General features: G+C 39.1%; 1 protein-coding gene and 1 pseudogene across 2 annotated transcripts in view; one reads left to right on the top strand and one right to left on the bottom strand.

Moving 5' to 3' along the window:
- Positions 1-27,083, top strand: part of IARS2 (isoleucyl-tRNA synthetase 2, mitochondrial) — a 78,074-nt gene that overhangs the window by 8,347 nt on the left and 42,644 nt on the right. The window lies entirely within an intron of this gene.
- LOC137761821 (D-aminoacyl-tRNA deacylase 2 pseudogene) lies at positions 6,373-6,823 on the bottom strand (annotated as a pseudogene).

Below are 27,083 nucleotides of genomic sequence, written 5' to 3'. Positions count from 1 at the left end.
TTTCCCACCACCTCCTTTAGCTGTTGTAACTACTAATCTGTTCTCTACTTCTGTATTTTTGTCATTTCAAGAATGCTGTGTAAATGTAATCATACAGTTTTGGGGATTGACTTTTTTCACTCAGCATAATTTCCCTGAGACTCATCCAGGTTACTGAGCATATCAATAATAGTCTATTTTATTGCTGAGTGGTATCCCTTGGTGTGATGTACCACAGGTTGTTTCACCATTCACCTGTTGACACCTGGCTTGTTGCCAGTTTTTTTATTATTAGGAATAAAGCTACTCTAAACATTCACGTACAGGTTTTTGTCTGAATGTAAGTTTTCATTTCTGTGGGATAAATGCCCAGGACTGCACTTGCTGGGTCATATGGTAGTTGCATGTTTAGTTTTTTAAGAAAATACCAAACTGGTTTCAGTGGTGGCTTTTAGCATTTTACATTCCTACCAGTAATGTACGAATAATCTTGTTTCTCTGCATGTCAGCAGCATTTGGTGTTGTCACTATTTTTTATTCTAGCCATTCTGATAGCTGTGTATCCCACTGTGGTTTTAAATATGCATTTCCTTAATGGCTAATGATGTTAAACACTACCATCTCTTTATTTGCCATCTGTTGAGCTTCTTTGGTGAAATGTCTCTTTATGTCTTTTGGCCATTTTCTAATTAGATTGTTTAATTTTTTACTATTTTATTTTGAGAGTTTTTTATATATTCTAGGTACTAAATCTTTGCCAGGATACGTGGTTTGCAACTATTTCTCCCAGTCTGTGGCTTGTGTTTTCATCCTCTTAACAGAGTATGTTGCAAGTTGAAAGTTTTAAATTTTTATGAAGTCTAATTTATCAGTTTTTCCTATCATGAATCATGCCTTTAGTGTCATGTCTAAGAACTCTTTGCCTAACCTGAGGTCCTGAAGATTTTTTTTTTTCCTAGAAGTTTTACACTTTACATTTAAACCCCATGATCTGTCTTGAGTTTATATAAAGTGTGAGGCTTAGATTGAGGTTTATTTTTTCCCATATGGATGTTTACTTGCTCTAGCACCATTATTATCTTTTCCCTAATGAATTGCTTTTGTACCAATGTCAAAAATCAGTTGGGCAAACTTGTGTGGGCCTATTTCTGGATATTCTGTTTGGTTTTTTTGTTCTGTATGTCTCTCTTTCCACAAATACCACAGTTTTGGTTACTATGGCTATAGAGTAAGTTTTGAAATTTGGTAGTCTGATTCTTCGCATTTTTTTGTTTTTCAAAATTGCTTTAGCTATTTTGGTTTCTTTGCCTTTACATTAAAATTTAGAATAATTTTTTTGACTTTGAATTTTGGGAGTATTAGCAGGTACCAGGTCAGTTGTGTGGGTAGGTAGTAAACAGCAAGCAGTATGCAAAATTTTTGTGAGAACTAATTTAAAAGAATTACCCCCAGTTTTATTGAGATATAATTGACATGTAACATTGTATTAATTAAGGTATATGACATAATGATTTGAAATATATATATATAGTGAAATGATTACCACAGTAAGTTTAGTTAATATCCATTGTGTCACATAGTTCCAAATTTTTATTTTCTTATGGTGAAAACTTTTAAGATCTACCCTCTTAGTAACTTTAAAATATATAATACAGTGTTGTTACTATAGGCACCATGCTGTACCTTACATCCCCAGAGCTGGTAAGTATTATAATTTGGAGTTTGTACCTTCTGACCATTGTCACCCATATCTCCAACCCCCCCAGCCCCCACCTATGGCAACCACCAATCTGTTCTCTGATTTTAAAAAAATCCATGATATATGAGGAAAAATGGATAAATTTAATTTCATCAAAGTTAGAATCTTTCTAGGAGTTTGATTTTTTTTTTATATTCCACATCTAAGTTAGATCATAGGATATCTGCCTTTCTCTGTCTGACTTACTTTATTTAGCATAATGCCCTCAAGTTCCATCTATGTTGTTGCAAATGACAGGATTTTCGTCTTTTTTATGGTTGAATAATATTCCATTTTATACATAGACCACATTTTCCATATTCATTCATCCATCAGTGGGTACTTAGGTTGTTTCCCTGTCTTGGCTGTTGTAAATAATGGGGCAGTGAACATGGGGGTGCACATATATTTCCAAGTGTTTTCATTTCCTTCAGATAAATACCCAGAAGTGGAATTGATGGATCATATGGTAGTTCTATTTTAATTTTTTGAGGAACCTCCATGCTGTTTTCCATAGTGTCTGCACCAAATTACATTCCCATCAGTAGTGCACAAGGATTCCCTTTTTTCCACATCCTTGTCAACACTTATTATCTCTTGTCTTTTAGAGGACAGCCATTCTGACAGTTGTGAGGTGATAACTCATTGTGGTTTTGATTTGTATTTCCCTGGTGATTGGTGATGTTGTGTACCTTTTCATGTACTTGTTGACCATTTTTTTGTCTTCTTTGGGAAAATGCTCAGGTCTTTTGTCCATTTTTTTATTGGATTATTTGCTTCTTTTGCTGTTGAGTTTTACATATCCTTATATTGAGTATATATTCATACGGTAAATATCTTAATGTTTTGGTTATTAACCCCTTATCAGAAAAATGGTTTGCAAATATTTTTTCCCATTCTGTAAGTTACCTTTTCATTTTGTTCATTGCTTCTTTTGCTGTGAAGAGGCTTTTTAGTTTGATGTAGTCCCACTTTTTGGTTTCTGCTTTCATTACTTGTGCAACAAAAATCATTGTCAAGACCAAAGTCATGGGGCTTTTCCCCTATATTTTTTTTCTAGTAGTTTTGCAATTTCAGGTCTTAACTTTAAGTCCTTAATCCATTTCAAGTTAATTTTGGTAAGTGGTGTAAGATAGGGGATTTACTTTCATTTTTTTGCATGAAAATATATGGTTTTCCCATTACCATTTATTGAAGAGACTATTCTTTCCCCGTTGAGTGAGAATTCTTGGCTTTCTTGTCACATATTAGTTGACTTTATATACAAAGGTTATTTTTGGGCTCTTGATTCTTTTACATTGGTCTCTGTGTCTGTTGTTCTGCTAATACTATAGTGTTTTGATTACAGTAGCTTTGTAATATCAGGAAATGTGGTGTCTCCAGCTTTGTTTTTTCTCTAATTTGCATTGGCTATTTGGGCTCTTTTGTGGTTCATTATGAATTTTAGGATTTTTTTTTTTCTGTTTCTGGGAAAAATGTCATTGGAATTTTGACATGGGTTGCACTGAATCTTTAATGGCTTTGGGTGTATGGGCATTTTAACAGTACAGACATATCTTGGAAGATATTTCGGGTTCAGTTCCATTCCACTGCAGTAAAGCAAATATTGGATCGAGGCTAGTCTCATGAATGTTTTGGTTTTCCAGTGCATATAAAAGCTGTTTACACTACATTGTAGTCTATTAAGTGTGCAATAGTATTATCTGTCAAAAAATGCACATACCTTAATTTAAAAATACTTTATTGCTAAAGGAATGGTAACCAATATCTGACAAGGCAGGGTTGCCACAAACCTTCAATTTGTAAAAAATGCAATATCCCTGAGTTGCAATAAAATGAAGTATGATAAAATGAGGTATGCCTGTATTAATTCTTCTGATCCATGAATGTGGGATATCTTTCCATTTATTTGTGTCATCTTTGATTTCTTTCATCCATGTCTTCATGGTTTTCTGTGTACAGATCTTTTACCTCCTTGGTTAAATTTATTTCTAAATATTTTGGTTGTTTATGGTACTATTGTACATAGAGGGTTTTTAAAATTTCTTTTTCAGATAGTTTATTGTTAGCGTATAGGAACACGTCTGATCTTTGTATGTTGATTTTATATCCTGAAACTTTAATGAACTTGTTTATTCTAACAGTTTTTTTGTCAAGTCTAGGATTTTCTGTATATAATGTCATGTCATCTGCAAACAAAGACAATTTTACTGCTTACTTTTTGGTTGCATATCTTTTTTTTTTTTTTTTTTCCTTTTCTATTTGTTCTGGCTAGGACCTCTAATACTATATTGAATAGGAATGGTGAGAGTGGGCACCCTTGTATTATTCCTGATCTTAGAGGAAAAGCTTTCAGCCTTTCACCATTCAGTATGATGTTAGCTGTGGCCTTGTCATATATGGCCTAATGTATTATCTTTGAGGTATGTTCCTTCTGTACCCACTATATTGAGAGTTTTTATAATGAAATTTTTATATGTTGAATTTTGTCAAATGCTTTTTCGGCTTCTATTGAGATGAACATGTGATTTTTATCTTCTAATGTGGTGTGTCAACTTAATGATTTGTTTATGTGGAACCATCCTTGCATCCCAGGGATGAATCCCACTTTATCATGGTGTACAATCCTTTTAATATGCTGTTGAATTTGATTTGATAGTATTTTGTTAATAACTTTTACATCTATATTCATCAGGCATTTTGGCCAGTGGTTTTCTTGTAGTATCCTTGTTGGCTTTGGTATTAAGGTAGTGTTGGCCTTATAAAATGGGTTTGGGAGTATTCAGTTTTTCTGAAGAGTTAGAAAAAGATTGGCATTCATTCTTCTGTAAATATTTGCTAGAATTCATCTGTGAAGTCTTGGGCTTTTCTTTTTTGGGAGATTTAAAATTACTCATTCAGTCTTTTTATTTGTTACTGTTCTGTTCAGATTTTCTATTTTTTCATGATTCAGTCTGGGTGAGTTTTATGTGCCTGCATATTTATACATTTTTCCTAGGTTGTTCAATTTCTTGGCATATAATTGTTCACAGTAGTCTCTTACGATCCTTTCTTTGTATTTCCCCAGTGTCAGTTGTAATGTCTCCTGTTTCACTCATAATTTTATTTATTTCAGTTTTCTGTCTTTCTTGGTAAGTCTAGTTAAAGGTTTGTCAATTTTGTTTATATTTTCAAAAACCACCACTTAGTTTTATTGATCTTTTCTATTTGTTTTTCTATGCTCTGTTTCATTTATTTCTGCTTCAATTTTTGTTATCTCTTTCCTTCTCCTAACTTTGAGCTTTGTTTGTTCCTTTCTAGTTCCTTGAAGTGTAAAGTTAGGTAGTTTGAGATCTGTCTTTTTGCTTAATGTAGGTGTTTATAACTGTCAACTTCCCTCTTTGACCTGCTTTTACTGCATCCCATAAGATATCTTTCCAGCAGTTATTTAAGATGTTTATTCAAATTTCATCTTTTTGGTAATTAGATATATTACCATTTGTCTTTTTACTTTTTTAAAATATCTTTTTAAATTAAATCAGGGAAATTTGCACACATTGAATATTACCTTTTGTTTATTCATTTACTCTTTCAATTTTTTAATATATTGTTTTGGTAAAAAAGTGAGAAAGAGTGTTAAACCATTGGTATATTAAATAAAAACAACTTTAATCCCCAATACCTTGTTCCTATATCAGCTAAAGATTCTTTTTTTTTAAAATAAATTTATTTATTATTTTTGGCTGTGTTGGGTCTTTGTTGCTGCATGTGGGCTTTCTCTAGTTGTGGCTAGCGGGGGCTACTCTTCGTGGCAGAGCATGGGCTTCTTGTTGCAGTGGCTTCTCTTGTTGCGGAGCATGGGCTCTAGGCACGCGGGCTTCAGTGGTTGTGGCACGCGGGCTCGGTAGTTGTGGCTCATGGGCTGTAGAGTGCAGGTTCAGTAGTTGTGGCACACGGGCTTAGTTGCTCCGTGGCATGTGGGATCTTCCTGGACAAGGGCTTGAACCTGCGTCCCCTGCATTAGCAGGCAGATTCTTAACCAATGCACCACCAGGGAAGTCCTCAACTAAAGATTCTTAAGGTAACTTAAAGCACTCAGATATCCTTGGAAAGTAATATTATAATACACAATAACATTTCTATATTACATTTTCATAGATATTGTTAAAAGGAAAAATAAATCACATATTCTTTCATTCAAAATATGGAAAACTGAAATAGTAAAACTAAATTGACAAAATTTAAATTTGTTTATGCTGGATTTTACCTAATTTTAAGGAAAATAGTTATTACGTGTTACATACATTTGAAGGTATAAGAAATATATTTTTCTTCATTGCGCAAAATTTTTTATTGCAAAATACTTAAGTACAGACCTCTAAGAACATTTTCATAATGACCATTAAGTGTATAGAAAACATTTTTCAAATCTGAGTGTAAGTGGAGGGGAAAGCCGGATGCAAGGTGACTAAAATCCAGAGTTTGGGTGACTTGGCAAGGTCATCCAATTAACAGGTTGAAGTTGTGGATGTGACCCAGGCAGGATTTTCTTGTTTAAAAATGCTGCAGATGAGTGTATTTAAAACAAAGAGGAGGAAAATCTAGTTATAGCCCACCCACATCATTTTATACCATTTTATACTGTAGCAAGTAACTTTGAGTGTTTCAGAACTTAGTTAGGTGCATGGTCCATTGGTATCCAGCTTTAATACCTGCCTATGAGTGCCATGTTCCACCACATCCCCAGCTCCAGCACACTTGCTGTTAGCAGCTAATTCTTTTTCACATAGAGTCAGGAATTTGGACTAAAGTTCTAACCCTTCTTCTTTTCCAGAGTTAGAGTGGTACCACATGTTTCCTCCTTTTATTTCCCCCACAGAGGTGGCTTCAGGGATGATGAGAATGTCACCAGGTAGATTCAGTATAGAGATGTGCTTTCCATTTTCTGTCTCAGTTACCTAATCTTACAAGCCAGCTCCCTTGAAAAAGCATGTGTAGATCACTAGTCCTCTCTGGTCCTCTCTAAACCTCCGCCCACTGGGCTGCAGTGGGGTGTACTTGCAGCTGGGTGTGTGGCTATTGCTGCAGGAGTACCTTGGCCTAAGGTGTCTGGCCGCTCTCAGCCATGGCTGGAGCCTGTACAACAATCCAATGAGTTCAGGCCAAGTGCTGTGCAATCTCTGCGCCCCTTAAGTTTTGGTATACTGTGTTTCTCTTTTCATTTGTTTTCAAGATATTTTTGATTTCCTTTTTTATTTCTTCTTTGACCTATTGGTTTTTCAGAAATGTATTGTTTACTTTCCACATATTTGTGAGTTTTTCAGTTTTCTTCTTGTTGTTGATTTTTAGTTTCATGCCATTGTGGTCAGAAAAGATTGTTGGTATGGTTTCACTCTTTCTACATTTGTTAACACTTGTTTTGTGGCCAAATATTATCTATTCTGGACATTAATCAGTGTGTGCTTGAGAAGAATGTGTATTCTGCTGCTTGTCAGTGGAATGTTCAGTATATGTCTGTTAAGTTCATATGGTCTGAAGTATAGTTTAAATCCATTGTTTCCTTATTGATTTTCTGTCTGGACCATCTATCCATTGTTCAAAATGGAGTATTGAAGTCCTATACTATTATTGTATTATTTTCTATTTCTCCACATCTGTTTGTAGTTACTTAATATATTTAGGTGCTCCGATGTAGGGTACATATATATTTACAACTAATAATTTTCTCTTGATGAATCGACCCCTTTATCATTATGATGACATCGTTTGTCTCTTATTAGAATTTTTGACTTAAAGTCTATTTTGTCTGGTACAAGTATAGCTACCTCTTCTGAGTTTCCATTTGCGTGGAATATCTTTTTCTATCCCTTTACCTGATTTCCTAAGTGTGTCTTTAAAGCTGACATGATCTCTTGTAGGCATCATGCAGTCGAGTCTTGTTTTTTTCCATCCTTTCAGCCACTCTATACTTTTTGATTGGAAGATGTAATCCTTTTACATTTAAAATAATTATTGATAGGCAAGTACTTACTAATGCCAACTTATTGTTTCCTGTTTGTTTTGTAGTTCCTTTGTTCCTCTCTTTCTTTTTTCCTTCATGAATTGTTGATTTTTCTTAAAGGCATGCTTTGATTTCCTTCTCTTTATCTTTTGTACCTTTACTATGGTTTTTTGTTTTGTGGTTACCATGAGGCTTACATAAAGCACCTTATAGCTGTAACAGTCTGTATGAACTAACAAATTATATTTGATTGCACACAAAAACTGCCCTTTTACTCCCAGTACACATTTATGTTTCTTACAATTTTGCTTTACATCTTTTTATATTGTATATTCATTAACACGTTATTTTAATTAGAGTTACTTTAACACTTCTGTCATTTAACCTTTATACTAGAGTTATGTCATTAACATACCACCATATTACAGTATAGGAGTATTTTGCATTTGCCTATATACTTACCTTTACCATATTTTAAAATTGCATATGTTTTCTAGGCACTAATTATCATCCTTTCATTTCAGCTTGGAGAACTCCTTTTAGGATTTCTTGTAATGTAGGTCTAGTGGTGATGAACTCCTTCAGCTTTTGTTTGTAAAAGTAGTTATCTTTCTTTCATTTATGAAGAATAACTTTTCCAGTTAAGTATTATTGGTTGGCAGTTTTTTATTTGCAGCACTTTGAATATATCATCCCATTCTTTTTGGCCTGCAAGGTTTCTGCTGCGATATCTAGTTGTAGCTTTATGGAGGTTCCGTTGTAAGTGGTAAGTGACAAGCTTTTTTTCTGTTGCTGCTTTCAAGATGCTCACTTTGTCTTTGATTTTTGACTTTTTTATTATTATATGTCTTTGAGAAGATCTATTTGGGTTGAATTTGTTTGGGGATCTGTGAGCTTCCTGAATTTGAATGCTCATATCTTTCCCCAGATTTGGGAAATTCTTAGCTATTCTTTCTTTAAATAAGCTTTCTGACTCTTTTTCCCTTTCTCCTCCTTCTGGGACTCTCATAAAGCATATATTGTTTCTTTCAGTTGTGTCACATAAGTACTACAGGCTTTCGTCATTCCTTTTTATTCTTTTTTCTTTTTGTACCTCTGACTGGTTAACTTGAAATGATCTATCTTTGATTTCACTGATTCTTTCTTCTGGTTGGCCATGTCTGCTGTTGAAGCTCCTGTTGAATTCTAAAGAATCCATTGTATTCTTCGGCTCCAAAATTTATTTTTGGTTGTTTTATATTTTTTATCTCTGTGTTGAGTTTCTCATTTTGTTCATGAGTTGCTTTCTGATTTTGTAAAATTGTTATCTGTAATTGTGTTAAGCTGATGGTTTTCTTTGTTTTTGTTTGTTTTTGTAGTTCTCAGAGCATCTTTAGAACAGTTATTTTGAATTTTTTGTTATGAAGTTTGTTGATCTCCATTTCTTTGGGTTCTTTTACTGGAAGTTTACTTATTTCCTTCGGTGGAGCTATGTTTCCTTGATCCTTTGTGATTCCTGTAGCCTTGCATAGATAACTGTACATTTGAAGGAGTTTTCACCTCTTCCAGACTTTGTAGACTGATTTCAATAATGAAAGACCTTCTCTTGTGTGTGGGAACATGTTGGAATGTGCTGTAACTGCTGGTGTACTGGTGCAGGATGCCAAGTGTGGGTGTGTGGCCGCTCTGGGTCAGAGATGGATCTGGTGTGGTGTCTTGTCTGCAGAGGCAGTTGGGGTCTACAACATAACACCTGTATGATCTTTGGTGGGCTCTGCAGGTGGTCCTTCATGGCTGCACGGGCTGTTTGTGTTCAGTGATGTTTCCAGGTTCAGTGGCTGGGGACAAGGGCAAGCAGTGGTCATGGCTGGAACTGGTGATATGCACAGGCTTGGCTGCTGGGGCTGGCCACAGATACCTATATGGTGGCAGGGTGTAGCTGCAAACTCACATGCAGTGGTCAGGGTCAGAGTCAGCAGTAGTGTCCTGGGCCACCTGCAAGCACATGGTCAGCTCCAGGGGCCCTGGCTGTCAGCATGTACTGCCATGAATACACTGGCTAGCCACAGGCACGATCATGGCAGTGGGTGTCAGTGATGGGAGTTGAGGCTGGCCCCTTACAGGTGAGTGTTAGGAGTCAGGGCCAGATCCAGCCCCATTAGCAGCTGTGGGGGCTTTGGCTGTTGGTGTGCGCGTGTGTGTCCCTAGGGGCTAACTGCAGGTGGCTGCAGTGGTGCAGGCGAGTGACGGAGTCAGGGCCAGGTCTTCTCCCCAAACAGCTGTGGGGACCTTGGCTGCCAGTGTGCGCTTGTGCATCTGCGGAGGCTAGCCTTGTGCGTGTGCACGGCAGTGGATGCTGGTGATTTGAGTTGGGGGCCTGCAGTGTGCGGGTGCACAGCTGCTGGGGCTGAACGCAGGCACACACAGTGGTGTGGGTCAGTGACATGCGTCAGGGCCAGATCTTTGTCCTTAAGCAGTTGTGGGGCCTTGGCGGTCAGTGTGCCTCTGTGCATCTGCAGGGGCCTACGGTGGTGTCTTGCGTGTGTGCAGCCGCAGTGGCTGGCGCTGGTTGCTGGTGTGGCTCTTGGGCTCTAGCAGCAGAAGGTGGGGAGCTAGCAGGGAGAGCCTCAGACGGCTGGTATCTCCAGGCATGAAAACTTGGAAAACCTCAGTGGTGTGAAATCTGCGGGTTGTCGGCGGCATCTGTGTTGACTGTTGCTTTGCTCAGTGGTGAGAGCTGCTGCTGAGCAGTCTGTTGTCGTCTGTGACGAGGTCCTCAGTAACAAAAGCTGGGGAGGTCTGCAGCATCCACAGAGCTCCTGAGGTGCTCATTGATGTAGGCTGCTAGAGTCCTCCGTAGAGGAAGGAGGCCAGTGGGCGCTGCGGTTCCCATGCTGCCTGGCTGATACTGGCTGCCCCTGCCCATCTTCCTTGATCTAGCTGTGTGTAGATGTCTCAGCTTTGCTGCGCTCTAAGGTGCAGTGAAACCAAAGTGAATGCTCCGCACGGGACCCTGGAAGGCTGGAGAAGCCGGTCATTCACTTTCTCTCCCTTTCCTGGTGACGGGAACTCTCTCCAGCCAAGGAGTACCCAGTGTCTGCCCTGGGTGATGAGATGATGCAGCCAGAGCAAACTGTTTTTCCCCCCTTTCTTGTGCATTTTTCTCAGGTTTTTTTGTCCCACTGTGTTGTTGAAGCTTCTCAAGTGGACTCCAGAGCCATTTTTGTTCATGAACGGCTGTCTAGTTGTGGTATCTTGTGGGGGCGTGGGTATGGGCTCCTCTACTCCACCATCTCTGTGACAGCCCTTACTTAAATTTCATTATTCCACTACCTCTTTAATGTTGTTGTGGTTGCTCTAGTGCTTGTGTATATATCTTAACTTGTCAGAGTCAGCTTCAGGATTACACTAGCTTAATATTCATGAGATGTAGAGATGTTACGCCTTTTTTCACTTTACCCTTGGACAGTGCGGGGGTTAGGGCTGCCGATTCTCTGCACAGGCGAAAGTCTGGGTATAACTCCACAGTCATCCTCCTCATCCTTGGTTCCACATCTGCAGATTCAGCCAACCTCGGATTGTGTAGTACCTATTTAATGAACAAAAATCCCTGTGTAAGTGGGCCTGAGCAGTTCAAACCTGTGTTGTTCAAGGGTCAACTGTAGTTCTGGTCCTTTCTGTCTCTTCTTGTGGTCTTCTTGTTATGCACATTGCATCCATTAATGTTACAAACTCTGCAATACATTGCTATAAATTATTACTTTACCATCTGTAGTCATTTTCTTAGCCCAGTGCAGCCTTTCTCATATATACCTCCTTTGTGCTGTTATCTGCAAATATATTATATTTCTGTATGTTTTACACTGGACAACACATTACATACATAGTTTTTGAACATTTGCCTTTCACATCAGTTAGGAGAAGAGAGTATTCGGTTGGCCAAAAACTTCTTTCGGGGTTTTTCCGTAATATCTTATGGAACGTTTTTTCGTAACATCTTATGGAACGTTTTTTCCTGTGGATTTGAATTACCATCTGTGGGCACTTGCTTTTAGCCTGAAGAACTTCCTCTCATGTCCTTTCCTATGAGATGGGTCTGCTGGCAACAAATTCATTCCCTCTCTCTCTTTCTCTTTTTTTTTTTAAAAAAAATAAAGGAATGGCTTTATTTTGCTTGCATTTTTTCAGTTTAGCTCTGCTGGATGTAGGATTCTTGGTTGAGAATGTTTTCTTTGAGCACTTTCAGTATGTGATCCCACTGCTCTCTGCCCTACGTTGTTTCTGCTGACAACTCAGCTGTTAGTGTTACTGGGGTTCTCTTGTCGATACTCTTTTTTTCTCTTTCGGCTTTCAAGGTTTTCTCCTTATTTCTCACTTCCAGCATTTTTACTGTAATGTATCTTTGTTTGGATCCGTCTGTGTTTATTCTTCTTGGAGTTCATTTGGCTTTCTGGTTGAGTAGGTTAGTGTTTTTCAGTAAATTTCAGAAATTGTCAAATTTTTTTTTGGCTATATTTAAAAAAATTTTTTTAACATCTTTATTGGAGTATTATTGCTTTACAATGCTGTGTTAGTTTCTGCTGTATAACAAAGTGAATCAGCTATACATATACATATATCCCCATATCTCCTCCCTCTTGTGTCTCCCTCCCACCCTTCCTATCCCAACCCTCTAGGTGGTCACAAAGCACTGAGCTGATCTCCCTGTGCTATGCGGCTGCTTCCCACTAGCTATCTGTTTTACATTTGGTAGTGTATATATGTCCATGCCACTCTCTCACTTCATCCCAGCTTACCCTTCCCCCTCCCCATGTCCTCAGGTCCATTCTCTACGTCTGCATCTTTATTCCTGTCCTGCCCCTACGTTCTTAGAACCATTTTTTTTTTTTTAGATTCCATATTTATGTCTTAGCATACGGTATTTGTTTTTCTCTTTGTGACTTCACTCTGTATGACAAACTGTAGGTCCATCCACTTCAATACAGATAACTCAATTTCGTTTCTATTTATGGCAGAGTAATATTCCATTGTATATATGTGCCACATCTTCTTTAACCATTCATCTGTCGATGGACACTTAGGTTGCTTCCATGTCCTGGCTATTGTAAATAGAGTTGCAGTGAACATTGTGGTACATGACTCTTTTTGAACTATAGTTTTCTCAAGGTATATGCCCAGTAGTGGGATTGTTGGGTCATATGGTAATTCTATTTTTAGTTTTTTAAGGAACCTCCATGCTGTTCTCCATAGCGCCTGTATCAGTTTACATTCCCACCAACAGTGCAAGAGGGTTCCCTTTTCTCCACACCCTCTCCAGCATTTATTGTTTGTAGATTTTTTAATAGAAGTTGTATTTTATTTAATTAATTTATTTTTAACCCCACGTTTGTTTTTATTTTTATTTATTTATTTTTGGCTGTGTTGGGTCTTTGTTTCTGTGCGAGGGCTTTCTCTAGTTGTGGCAAGCGGGGACCACTCTTCATCGTGGTGCGTGGGCCTCTCACTATCACGGCGTCTCTTGTCGAGGAGCGCAGGCTCCAGACGTGCAGGCTCAGTAGTTGTGGCTCACGGGCCTAGTTGCTCCGTGGCGTGTGGGATCTTCCCAGACCAGGGCACGAACCCGTGTCCCCTGCATTAGCAGGCAGATTCTTTGATGATGGCCTTTCTGGCCGGTGTGAGGTGATATCTCATTGCAGTTTTTTTTTTTTTTTAATTTTTTAACATCTTTATTGGAGTATAATTGCTTTACAATGGTGCGTTAGTTTTTGCTTTATAACAAAGTGAATCAGCTATACATATACATATATCCCCATATCTCCTCCCTCTTGCATCTCCCTCCCTCCCACCCTCCCTATCCCACCCCTTTAGGTGGTCACAAGGCACCAAGCTGATCTCCCTGTGCTATGCGGCTGCTTCCCACTAGCTATCTACTTTACATTTGGTAGTGTACATATGTCCATGCCACTCTCTCACTTCATCCCAGCTTACCCTTCCCCCTCCCCATGTCCTCAAGTCCATTCTCTACATCTGTGTCTTTATTCCTGTCCTGCCCCTAGGTTCTTAGAACCATTTTTTTTTTCTTTTTTTAGATTCCATATATATATATGTGTTAGCATACGGTATTTATTTTTCTCTTTCTGACTTGCTTCACTCTGTATGACAGACTGTAGGTCCATCCACCTCACGACAGATAACTCAATTTCGTTTCTTTATATGGCTGAGTAATATTCCACTGTATATATATGTGCCACATCTTCTTTATCCATTCATCTGTCGATGGACACTTAGGTTGCTTCCATGTCCTGGCTATTGTAAATAGAGTTGCAGTGAACATTGTGGTACATGACTCTTTTTGAATTATGGTTTTCTCAGGGTATATGCCCAGTAGTGACATTGCTGGGTCATATGGTAGTTCTATTTTTAGTTTTTTAAGGAACCTCCATACTGTTCTCCATAGTGGCTGTATCAATTTACATTCCCACCACCAGTGCAAGAGGGTTCCCTTTTCTCCACACCCTCTCCAGCATTTATTGTTTGTAGATTTTTTGATGATGGCCATTCTGACTGGTGTGAGGTGATACCTCATTGTAGTTTTGATTTGCATTTCTCTAATAATTAGTGATGTTGAGCATCATTTCATGTGTTTGTTGGCAATGTGTATATCTTCTTTGGAGAAATGTCTGTTTAGGTCTTCTGCCCATTTCTGGATTGGCTTGTTTGTTTTTTTTGGTACTGATATTGAGCTGCATGAGCTGCTTCATATTTTATTTTATTTCATTTATTTATTTTTTAAATATTTATTTATTTATTTTGGCTGTGTTGGGTCTTCGTTTCTGTGCAAGGGCTTTCTCTAGTTGCAGAAAGCGGGGGCCACTCTTCATCGCGGTGCGCGGACCTTTCACTGTCGCTGCCTTTTTTGTTGCGGGGCACAGGCTCCAGACACGCAGGTTCAGTAATTGTGGCTCACGGGTCCAGCCGCTCCGTGGCATGTGGGATCTTCCCAGACCAGGGCTCAAACCCGTGTCCCCTGCATTGGCAGGCAGATTCTCACCCACTGTGCCACCAGGGAAGCCCCCTGCTTGCATATTTTAGAGATTAATCCTTTGTCAGTTGCTTCATTTGCAAATATTTTCTCCCATTCTGAGCGTTGTCTTTTCGTCTTTCTTATGGTTTCTTTTGCTGTGCAAAAGCTTTTAAGTTTCATTAGGTCCCATTTGTTTATTTTTGTTTTTATTTCCATTTCTCTAGGAGGTGGGTCAAAAAGATCTTGCTGTGAGTTATGTCATAGAGCGTTCTGCCTATGGTCTCCTCTAAGAGTTTTATAGTGTCTGGCCTTACATTTAGGTCTCTAATCCATTTTGAGTTTATTTTTGTGTATGGTGTTAGGGAGTGTTCTAATTTCATTCTTTTACTTGTAGCTGTCCACTTTTCCCAGCACCACTTATTGAAGAGGCTGTGTTTTCTCTATTGTATACTGTTGCCTCCTTTATCAAAGATAAGGTGACCATATGTGCATGGGTTTATCTCTGGGCTTTCTCTCCTGTTCCATTGATCTATATTTCTGTTTTTGTGCCAGTACCATACTGTCTTGATTACTGTAGCTTTGTAGTATAGTCTGAATTCAGGGAGCCTGATTCCTCCAGCTCCGTTTTCCTTTCTCAAGATTGCTATGGCTGTTTGGGCTCTTTTGTGTTTCCATACAAACTGTGAAATTTTTTGTTGTAGTTCTGTGAAAAATGCCATTGGTAGTTTGATAGGGATTGCATTGAATGTGTAGATTGCTTTGGGTAGTATAGTGATTTTCACAATGTTCATTCTTCCAATTCAAGAACATGATGTATCTCTCCATCTGTTTATATCATCTTTAATTTCTTTCATCAGTGTCTTATAGTTTTCTGCATACAGGTCTTTTGTTAGGTAGGTTTATTCCTAGGTATTTGATTCTTTTTGTTGCAGTGGTAAATGGGAGTGTTTCCTTAATTTCTCTTTCAGATTTTTCATCATTAGTGTATAGGAATGCAAGAGATTTCTGTGCATTAATTTTGTATCCTGCTACTTTACCAAATTCATTGATTAGCTCTAGTAGTTTTCTGGTAGCATCTTTAGGATTCTCTATGTATAGTATCATGTCATCTGCAAACAGTGACAGCTTTACTTCTTCTTTTCTGATTTGGATTCCTTCTATTTCTTTTTCTTCTCTGATTGCTATGGCTAAAACTTCCAAAATTATGTTGAATACTAGTGGTGAGAGTGGGCAACCTTGTCTTGTTCCTGATCTTAGTGGAAATGCTTTCAGTTTTTCACCATTGAGAATGATGTTTGCTGTGGGTTTGTCGTATATGGCCTTTATTATGTTGAGGTAGGTTCCTTCTTTGCCCACTTTTTGGAGAGTTTTTATCATAAATGGGTGTTGAATTTTGTCGAAAGCTTTTTCTGCATCTATTGCGATGATCATATGGTTTTTCTCCTTCAATTTGTTAATATGGTCTATCAGATTGATTGATTTGTGTATATTAGAGAATTCTTGCATTCCTGGGATAAACCCCACTTGATCGTGGTTTATGATCCTTTTAATGTGCTCTTGGATTCTGTTTGCTAGTATTTTGTTGAGGAATTTTGCATCTATGTTCATCAGTGATATTGGCGTGTAGTTTTTTTTTTGTGACATCTTTGGTTTTGGTATCAGGGTGATGGAGGCCTCATAGAATGAGTTTGGGAGTTTCCTCCCTCTGCTATAATTTGGAAGAGTTTGAGAAAGATAGGTGTTAGCTCTTCTCTAAATGTTTGATAGAATTCACCTGTGAAGCCACCTGGTCCTGGGCTTTTGTCTGTTGGAAGATTTTTCATCACAGTTTCAATTTCAGTGCTTGTGATTGATCTGTTTATATTTTCTGTTTCTTCCTGGTTCAGTCTCAGAACATTTTCCTTTTCTAAGAATTTGTCCATTTCTTCCAAGTTGTCCGTTTTATTGGCATATAGTTGCTAGTAGTAATCTCTCATGATCCTTTGGATTTCTGCAGTGTCAGTTGTTACTTCTTGTTCATTTCTAATTTTGTTGATTTGAGTCTTCTCTCTTTTTTTCTTGATGAGTCTGGCTAATGGTTTATCAGTTATGTTTATCTTCTCAAAGAATCAGCTTTTAGTTTTGTCTTTGCTATTGTTTCCTTCATTTCTTTTATAATTTATTTCTGATATGAACTTTATGGTTTCTTTCCTTCTGCTAACTTTGGTTTTTTTTTTGTTTTTCTTTCTCTACTTGCTTTAAGTGTAAGGTTAGGTTGTTTATTTGAGATTTTTCTTGTTTCTTGAGGTAGGATTTTATTGCTATAAACTTCCCTCTTAAAACTGCTTTTGCTGCATCCCATAGGTTTTGGGTCATCATGTTTTCATTGTCATTTGTTTCTGGGTATTTTTTGATTTCCTCTTTGATTTCTTCAGTGATGTCTTGGTTATTTAGTAGTGTATTGTTTAACCTCTGTGTGTTTGTTGTTTTTTACAGATTTTTTCCTGTAGTTGATATCTAGTCTCATAGCGTTCTGGTCGGAAAAGATACTTGATATGATTTCAGTTTTCTTAAATTTACCAAGGCTTGATTTGTGACCGAAAATATGATCTATCCTGGAGAATGTTCATGAGCACTTGAGAAGAAAGTGTATTCTGTTGGTTTTGGATGGAATGTCTTTTAAATATCAATTAAGTCCGTCTTGTTTAATGTATCATTTAAAGCTTGTGTTTCTTTATTTATTTTCATTTCAGTTGGTCTGTCCATTGGTGATAGTGGGGTGTTAAAGTTCCTACTATTATTGTGTTACTGTCAATTTCCCATTTTATGGCTGTTAGCATTTGCCTTATGTACTGATGTCCTCCTATGTTAGGTGAATAAATATTTACAATTGTTATATCTTCTTCTTGGATTGATCCCTTGATCATTATGTAGTGTCCTTCTTTGTGTCTTGTAATAGTCTTTATTTTAAAGTTTGTTTTGTCTGATTTGAGAATTGCTACTCCAACTTTCAATCAACTTTTTGATTTCCGTTTGCATCGAATATCTTTTTCTATCCCCTCACTTTCAGTGTCCCTAGGTTTGAAGTAGCTCTCTTGTAGACAGCATATATATAGGTCTTGTTTTTGTATCTATTCCGCCAGTGTATGTCTTTGGTTGGAGCATTTAATCCATTTACATTTAAGGTAGTTAACGTTATGTATGTTCATATTGCCATTTTCTTAATTGTTTTGGGTTTGTTATTGTAGGTCTTTTCCTTCCCTTGTGTTTCCTGCCTAGAGAAGTTCCTTTAGCATTTGTTGTAAAGCTAGGTGGTGCTGAATTCTCTTAGCTTTTGCTTGTCTGTAAAGCTTTTAATTTCTCCATAGAATCTGAATGGGATCCTTGCTGGGTGGAGTAATCTTGCTTGTAGGTTTTTCCCTTTCATCACTTTAAATATGTCCTGCACTCCCTTCTAGCTTGTAGAGTTTCTGCTGAAAGATCAGCTGTTAACCTTATGGGGATTCCCTTGTATATTATTTGTTGCTTTTCCCTTGCTGCTTTTAATATTTTTTCTTTGTATTTAATTTTTGATAGTTTGATTAATATGTGTCCTGGCATGTTTCTCCTTGGATTTATCCTGTATGGGACTCTGGACTTCCTGGACTTGGTTGACTATTTCCTTTCCCATTTTAGGGAAGTTTTCAGCTATAATGTCTTCAAATATTTTCTCAGTTCCTTTTTTTTTCTCCTCTTCTTCTGGGACCCCTATAATTTGAATGTTGGTGCGTTTCATGTTGTCCCAGAGGTCTCTGAGACTGTCCTCAATTCTTTTCATTCTTTTTTCTTTATTCTGCTCTGTGGTCGTTATGTCCACTATTTTATCTTCCAGGTTACTTATCCTTTCTTCTGCCTGAGTTATTCTGCTATTGATTCCTTCTAGAGAATTTTTAATTTCATTTATTGTGTTTTTCATCATTGTCTGTTTGCTCTTCAGTTCGTCTACGGCCTTGTTAAACGTTTCTTGTATTTTCTCCATTCTATTTCCAGGATTTTGGGTCATCTTTACTATCATTACTCTGAATTCTTTTTCAGGTAGGCTGCCTATTTCCTCTTCATTTGTTTGGTCTGGTGGGTTTTTACCTTGCTCCTTCATCTGCTGTGTATTTCTCTGTCTTCTCATTTTGCTTAACTTACTGTGTTTTGGGTCTCCTTTTTGCAGGCTGCAGGTTCATAATTCCCGTTATGTTTGGTGTCTGCCCCCAGTGGGTGAGGTTGGTTCAGTGGGTTGTGTAGGCTTCCTGGTGGAGGGGACTAGTGCCTGTGTTCTGGTGGACAAGGCTGGATCTTGTCTGTCTGGTTGGCAGGACCGCTTCCAGTGGTGTGTTTTCGGGTGTCTGTGACCTTATTATGATTTTAGACAGCCTCTCTGCTAATGAATGAGGTTGTGTTTTTTGGTCTTGCTAGTTGCTTGGCATAGGGTGTCCAGCACTGTAGCTTGTTGGTCGTTGAGTGGAGCTGGGTCTTAGTGTTGAGATGGAGACCTCTGGGAGAGCTTTCGCTTTTTGATATTACGTTGGGCTGGGAGGTCTCTGGTGGACCAGTGTCCTGAACTCGGCTCTCCCACCTCAGAGGCACAGGCCTGACACCCGGCCAGAGCACCAAGACCACACGGCTCAGAAGAAAAGGGTGAAAAAAAGAAAGAAAGAGGGAGGGAGGCAGGGAGGGAGGGAGGAAATAAAATAAAGTTACTAAAATAAAAAGTAAAAAAAATCATTATTAAAAATAAAAAAATAGGAAAGTAGTAAAAAAAAAGAAAAAACAAAAAAGAAAGTAAGAAAGAAGAGAGCAACCAAACCAAAAAACCAATCCACGAATGATAAGAAGTGCTAAAAACTGTACTAAGGAAAAAAACAAAAATGACGGACAGATAGAACCCTAGGACAGATGGTAAAAGCAGAGCTATACAGCAAAATCACACAAAGAAGCATACACATACACACTCAGAAAAAGAGAAAAGGAAAAAAGAAAAAATATATATATATTAAAAAAAAAAAGGAAGAGAGTAAACAAATCTACCAACGTTTATAAGCTCTAAATACTAAACTGAGATAAACATAAAACCAGAAACAAATTAGATGCAGAAAGCAAACCCTAAGTCTACAGTTGCTCCCAAGGTCCACCTCCTCAATTTGGAATGATTCATTGTCTATTCAGGTGTTCCACAGATGCAGGTACATCAAGTTGACTGTGGAGATTTAATCTGCTGCTCCTGAGGCTGCTGGGAGAGATTTCCCTTTCTCTTCTTTGTTCGCACAGCTCCCGGGGTTCAGCTTTGGATTTGGCCCCACCTCTGCATGTAGGTCACCTGAGGGCGTCTGTTCTTCACCCAGACAGGACGGGGTTAAAGGAGCAGCTGATTGGGGGGCTCTGGCTCACTGAGGCGGGGGGGAGGGAGGGGTACGGATGCGGAGCAAGCCGGCGGCGGCAGAGGCCGGCATGACGTTGCACCAGCCTGAGGCGTGCCGTGGGTTCTCCCGGGGAAGTTGTCCCTGGATCACGGGACCCTGGCAGTGGCGGGCTGCACAGGCTTCTGGGGGAGAGGTGTGGAGAGTGACCTGTGCTCGCACACGGGCTTCTTGGTGGCAGCAGCAGCAGCCTTAGCATCTCATGCCCATCTCTGGGGTCCGCGCTGATAGTCGCAGCTCGCGCCCTTCTCTGGAGCTCGTTTAGGCTGTGCTGTGAATCCCCTCTCCTCGCGCACCCCGAAACAATGGTCTCTTGCCTCAGGCAGGTCCAGAGTTTTTCCTGGGCTCCCTCCTGGCTAGCCGTGGTGCACTAGCCCCCTTCAGGCTGTGTTCATGCAGCCAACCCCAGTCCTCTCCCTGGGGTCTGACCTCCGAAGCCCGAGCCTCAGCTCCCAGCCCGCACCCATCCCGGCGGGTGAGCAGACAAGCCTCTCGGGCTGGTGAATGCTGGTCGGCACTGATCCTCTGTGTGGGAATCTCTCCGCTTTGCCCTCCGCACCCCTGTGGCTGCGCTCTCCTCCGTGGCTCCGAAGCTCCCCCCCTCCGCCACCCGCAGTCTCCACCAGTGAAGGGGCTTCCTAGGGTGTGGAATCTTTTCCTCCTTCACAGCTCCCTCCCCGAGGTGCAGGTCCTGTCCCTATTCTTTTGTCTCTGTTTTTTCTTTTTTCTTTTGCCCTACCCAGTTACGTGGGGAGTTTCTTGCCTTTTGGGAGGTCTGAGGTCTTCTGCCAGCGTTCAGTAGGTGTTCTGTAGGAGTTGTTCCACATGTAGATGTATTTTTGATGTATTTGTGGGGAGGGAGGTGATCTCCACATCTTACTCCTCTGCCATCTTGAAGGTCCCCTTTTTTTTGTATATTTTTAAGCTCCTTTCCTTTCCTCTGAAACTCCCATTCCTTCCATTATGTTGGTATACTGAATATTCATGTTCCACATTTCTGTGAGGCGCTGATCTTCTTTTTCTGTTCTTTTTTCTGTTTTTTCTTTGTTTTATATAATCTCTATTGCTCTATAATTCACATCCACTAGCTATTTCTTCTGCCAGTTCACATATACTGTTGAGCCCCTCTAGGGAATTTTGTGTTTCAGCTATTATTTTCAACTCTGGAATTCCCCTTTTGGTCTTTTTAACAAAAATAACAATTTCTGTCTCTTTATTGGTATTTTCTATTGATACAACATTATTATCATTATCATTTCTCCCTGTCTCTTTATTCATGGTTTCCTTTAAGTTCATTACACATTTTTTTTTTTTTTTTTGGCCACGCCACGTGGCTTGTGGGATCTTAGTTCCCCAACCAGGGATCGAAGCCAGGCCCACAGCAGTGAAAGTGCCAAGTCCTAACCACTGAACTGCCAGGGAATTCCCCTTTACACATGTTTATAATGGCAGTCTTGAATTCTTTTTCTGTTAACCTGACATATGGTTGCTCTCATAGGTAGTTGATGTTGCCTGCTTATTTTTCAGTTTATGTGCCATGCATTTGTGTTTCTTTGTATGTCTTTTAATTTTTTTTGTTCTTGGAAATCAGGCATTTTAGTAATATATTGAAATAAGTCTGTATATTGGTCTTTCTGCCACCGCCTGCTTCCTGCCCTGGCTTTTCATTGTAATTTGCTTGTTTATATGTTTGGTGACTGGCAGGATTATTTTCATGAGGTCTGGTCCCACCCCGTCCCATTTTTCTCTAGTGTTAAGCCTCTGATGTTGCTTCCTGGGGAGGAGCAGCTTTGGGTATGCTCAGTCACCCTGAGAGGATAGTGGTTTTGGCAGGGCTCCCATCCTGTTTCTCTGCCAACACCCATCTGTTTTGTTCTGAAATTTTCCAGCTCTTGGCTCTGTTGTTTTCAACAGTGCCCTTGGGCATAAACTGTTTTGTAGACTAATTCAGTCCAGTTTGGGGTCCTTTGAAGTATTGGTTCCTGAGGTCAGTCTTTGATTCTTGTTCTGATCCCAGGAGGACTCCTCCCAGCCGTCTTCTCTCCTGCAAATGAGCTGGCCTAGAGTTTAGCTCTGTCATCTTGAATCTGTGAAACTTTTCCCAATTGCCTTTCATCACAGCCTCTACTCTTGTTCAGAGCCCTCTTAGGCCTGAACCTCTCCTTACTCTGTTGCTGGGAGGAGAGTAAGAGCTATTTGTTTTACTGCCTGCTTCTCCTTCCCCCAGGCAGAACCTGCCAGGCAGGGCTCTGGAACTGGGAGTGGGGGAAACTACACCTCTGTGTGAGAGACACCCCGACTTTTGGAGCTGAGCACCCGTGGGGAGGGTCAGTAGCCTGAGATCTTCTTGAACTGCCTTTCCTGGTGTGGAACCACCATTTCATGAGCCCAAACAAGGGTGATTAGAGCTCCAGCATTCCCAGCAGACTCTCACACACGGTAAAGTTTCTGTTCCATGAGTGGGGTCTTAGAAGTAGAGAATCTCGACCTTATAGCCTCAGCAACAGGTAGGTGGAACAGGATCATAAATGCTGACCCCCTGCTCTCCCCAGGGAGCCCTGTCCCCTTGGCTGCATGGTCTGGAGTGGAGCTGGCCTCACAGAGCTGGCAGGCTGGAGGGAGGGAGTGGTCTCGGTTCTCATTTTTCTTGCCAAACTTTCATGGCATTTTTCTTGTTTAGATATTTCTTTGTTTGCTCTATGCCCTTAGGACCATTTCCAGGAGCTTTATTTATTTATTTTTAATTATACATTTATTTATTTATTTATGGCTGGGTTGGGTCTTGGTTGCAGCGAGCGGGGCTGCTCTTCGTTAGGGTGCATGGGCTTCTCGTTGCTGTGGCTTTTCTTGTTGCAGAGCACGGGCTGCAGGTGCGTGGGCTTCAGTAGTTACAGTACATGGGCTCAGTAGTTGTGGCTCACGGGCTGTAGAGCGCAGGCTCAGTTGTTGTGGCGCACAGGCTTAGTTGCTCCGTGGCATGTGGGATCTTCCCGGACCAGGGCTCGAACCTGTGTCCCCTGCATTGGCAGGCAGATTCTTAACCACTGCGCCACCAGGGAAGTCCCTACAGAAGCTTTAAATGATTAGGGTTTTAAATTATTTTCACCACTTTTCCTGGCAAGCCCATCCATGTAGTTTTTTTACACTGTCATGCCTGAAGTCAAATTCTGTTGCATTGATTTTTCTTTTATTTTTCTGTTCTTAATTTCATCAATTTTTTTTTTTTATTGTTTCCTTGCTTCTGCCTGCATTGGGCTCCTTTGTTTTTCTTTTTCTAGTTCTTGAGGTAAGACTTTATATTATTGATCAGACTTTTATTCTTTTCTAATGTATGTATTTTATTGCTGTAAATTTGTGTCATCACTCCTGTAGTTTGTGTCCCACAAATTTTGTCATGTTGAATTTCCATTTTTATTCATTTCATCGTATTTTTTAAATTTCCTTTGAGAGTTCTCTGATCCATGGATTATTTAGAAGCATGTTGTCCCTTTATATCTTTTTTCCTTCCCTTCTTTTTAGCTTGGCTTACATATTTCCTCTGCATGTATTTTGGTCCATATAAGACAGTGTTTGACAGTTATCTTTTCAACTGTGAAACATAATTTAGATGACTTGAGGAAATGGAAAGTTTATTATATTTACCCATATTTTTGTTTACCATACTTTTTCTTCCCTCTTGATGTTTCAGCATCTCTGCTTTATTGTTTTTTTTCTGTTTAGACAATTTTCTTTAGCCATTCCTTAGGGTAGGTCTGCTGGTCACATATCCTTTTAGTTTTCCTGCATCTGATAGTGTCTTGATTTCTTTCCATTCTTGAAGTATACTTTCAGCGTATATAGCATTCTGGATTGACAGTTTTTTCTTAGCACTTGAAAAATATTGTTCCACTTCTTTCTGGCCTCCATGTTTTTTAATGAAAACTTTGCTGTCTTTTAAATTATTTTCCCCTAATAAACAACATGTCATTTTTCTCCAACTGCTTTCAAGACATTTTTATTTTCAAAAGTTTAACGATTATGTGTCTTGACATGGATTTCTTTGGATTTTTCCTCTGGATTTTGTTAAGCTTCTTGAATTTATAGGTTTATGTCTCATGGCAGTTTGGGGAGTTTTCAGCCATTATTTTTTTGTGTACTTTTTTCCGCTCTGAAAAAGTCTCCTTTCAGGGCAGCAGTGGCACCAAAGTTAGATCTTTTGTTATAGTCCCACAGCTCCGTGATATTTTTTTTCTGTCCTTTTTCTCTATTCTTTTTAGATTGGGTTGTTTATTGTTCTGACTTCAAGGTTAGTGGTTCTTCCCTTTTTCCCCTCCATTCTGTAGTTGAGCCCATCTACAGAACTTTTTATTTCACTTATTGCACTTTTCTCTTTCAAAATTTGCATTTGATAGCTCAATAAAATTGAGCTATCAAATATAAGAAAAAACATTTTCCATTTACTTTTTCTTGGATATCTATTGACTCTTTGCTGAGCCTTTCTCTTTTTTCATATTTTTCAAGTGTGTTCACAGTTGGTCATTTAAGCTTTTTTTTTTTTTTTTTTTTTAAGCATTTTTATCATGGTTACTTTAAAGTCTTTTTCAGGTTATTCTAACATTTCTCTTGTCTCAGTCTTGGTTATCTAGTGACTGTCTTTTTTATTCAGTTTCAGATCTTCCTGGTTTGGGGTATGAGTGAATTTTTGTTGAAACCTTGGCATTTTCTGTATTGTGAGATTTGGCATCTTATTTAAAACTTTCTGTTTTAGCTAGTTTTCACTGACACCTCTCTGGCAAAGGAAGGGCGTCACTTACAGAAAAAAATTTTAAATGTTCTTAGTGGCTAAAAAGTAAATCTGGAAAGTAAATGAGTTTGAATAGTCAAGAAAATTTAGAGGAAGACTGTGGACTGAATTGCTCTATCAGATAGGAGTATCCTGCAGTATTATCTGCTTGTGGTTCAGATCAATAGGACAAAACAGGTGTCTGGACTAGTCTTGTTTTTAGTCTAATATATTGTTATTTACCACACAGAAGCTTTAATAGGTATTATCTTTGCTTTAAAGTTGTTGCTTTTAAGTCATTTCGTCTATTTTAAATTTTTTAAGGCTGACTTTTCCATTCTTCTTCTGGAACTTTCTGCTGCCTATGTTAAGTGAAGACACTTTAATTTGAGAAAGGTAGCCTAGTCTCTTGTTTTTAATACACTCAGTGAGACTGTATGTTATAATAAAAGTCCAAAACAAAACTCTACTGTTCCAGATTCTTTTGGTTCCTAGGAATAGAAAAGCCAACTCTATCTGGATTAAGCAAAACAGGGAATTTATTGACCGTTTTAACGGTAGTTTTAGCTCCTTGCATGGCTGCACCCAGGGACTCAGGTAGGGGTTCCGTTTTAACGGTAGTTTTAGCTCCTTGCATGGCTGCACCCAGGGACTCAGGTAATATTAGGGGTTGGTTTCTCTCTCTTTCACTCTTGGGCAGCCTTTCCCCCTTTTGATGTCTGTCCCCTCACCCTTACCCCCACCCCTCATTTCCCAACATTTTCAGGCTTACATTCCATCCTTTCTTTTCTAACAGTTCTTACACAAGTCCTGTAATTTGAATCTACTTGGCCTGTTTTGGGTCACAAGTCTATCCCCGCAGTAATCATTTTGGACTTGGGGACAAAATATGTTGATGGCTGCAGTGGATCATGTGTTCACCCTTAGAGCTGGAATGGAGGGCAGTAGGCCCCACGTGGCTTAAGGATTGAGGAGTAATTCTCTGCAAAACTGAGGCACCCCACAAAACTGTCTCTTATGTGCCTAGTTGGAGGCTCTGTCCAAGACCATGGGCACTTTGGAACTAGAGGAGGAACAGTTCTTGTTCTTCCTCAGACGGTGCCGTGTATAGTTTTGCTTGTTTTTCTCTGCTTAGGATACATCCCGGATGTTCAGATGGCTCCCTTGCTCATTTCCTTCATATCTCTGTTCAGATGTCATCTCTTCAGGTTTACTGATGTCCCTGTAAAACAGTGCCACCACCACCACCCACATGCCTCTTTCAAACCCTTTACCGTGCTGTTAACTTCATAGTGAGCGAGTATGTTTATCTTCTGTCTTCCTCCATCTGAAGAAGGACCTTGTTTCTCCTGTTTACTGCCATACTCTAGGTTCCTAGAACAGTGCTTGGCACATTGCAGGCATTCAAATATTTGTCTGTTAAACAAAGGAATACATGAGTATTGTGATAGGAAAATGAAAAACAAAAGGAGAAATGAGGGCAGAGAGGACTGTCGTGACCAAAAGAGACAAATGGTTCTTAAAGGTATGGAGGAACTTATTTGGAGAGGAGGAGGGTAATGTTTGATACTGAGCAATCAGGAAAATACTCCTCTTGCATCCCTGCTGTTTCTTTTACTAGAGGCTTCTAATAAAGGCTTCTGTCTTTCCTTATTAGGGACATTGTTAATTATTAGCTCATGATTAAATTAAAATTTTAGTTAAATAATTAAAAGTAGCTTAAACGATGCCTCTCTGTTAACATGATGGATAGCAGCACTGTAAAGTAGAAATGTTGCAAGCTACAAATGTGAGCCACATAGGTAAGTTAAATTTTTTTAGTAGCCACATAAAAATATTTCAAAAGAAATAGATGAAATTAATCTTAATATTATGTTTAACTCAACATATCTGAGCCATCATTTTAACATATAGCCATTGTAAATTTTGTTAGAGATATTTCACATTCTTTTTGGGGGTATTAAGCATTAGAAATCTGGTATATATTTTATATTTACAGTACCTCTCAATTTAGACTAGCCAATTTTGATGCTGATTAGCTGCTGGTGACTAGTGACTACTGTATAAGACATCACAGTCTAGAACATATATGCATGCATTCCTTTATTCAATAAGTACTTTAGAATAGTGCCAGATACCATTCTAAATGCTTAGTGTTTACGGATGAAGAAGACAGATGGGGTCTCTGGTTTCAG

This window comes from Eschrichtius robustus, chromosome 3 (assembly GCF_028021215.1).
Source record: "Eschrichtius robustus isolate mEscRob2 chromosome 3, mEscRob2.pri, whole genome shotgun sequence".
Taxonomy (NCBI): domain Eukaryota; kingdom Metazoa; phylum Chordata; class Mammalia; order Artiodactyla; family Eschrichtiidae; genus Eschrichtius; species Eschrichtius robustus.
The sequence above is the reverse complement of the archived record's forward strand: the minus strand, read 5'-3'. Positions and strand labels throughout refer to the sequence as shown.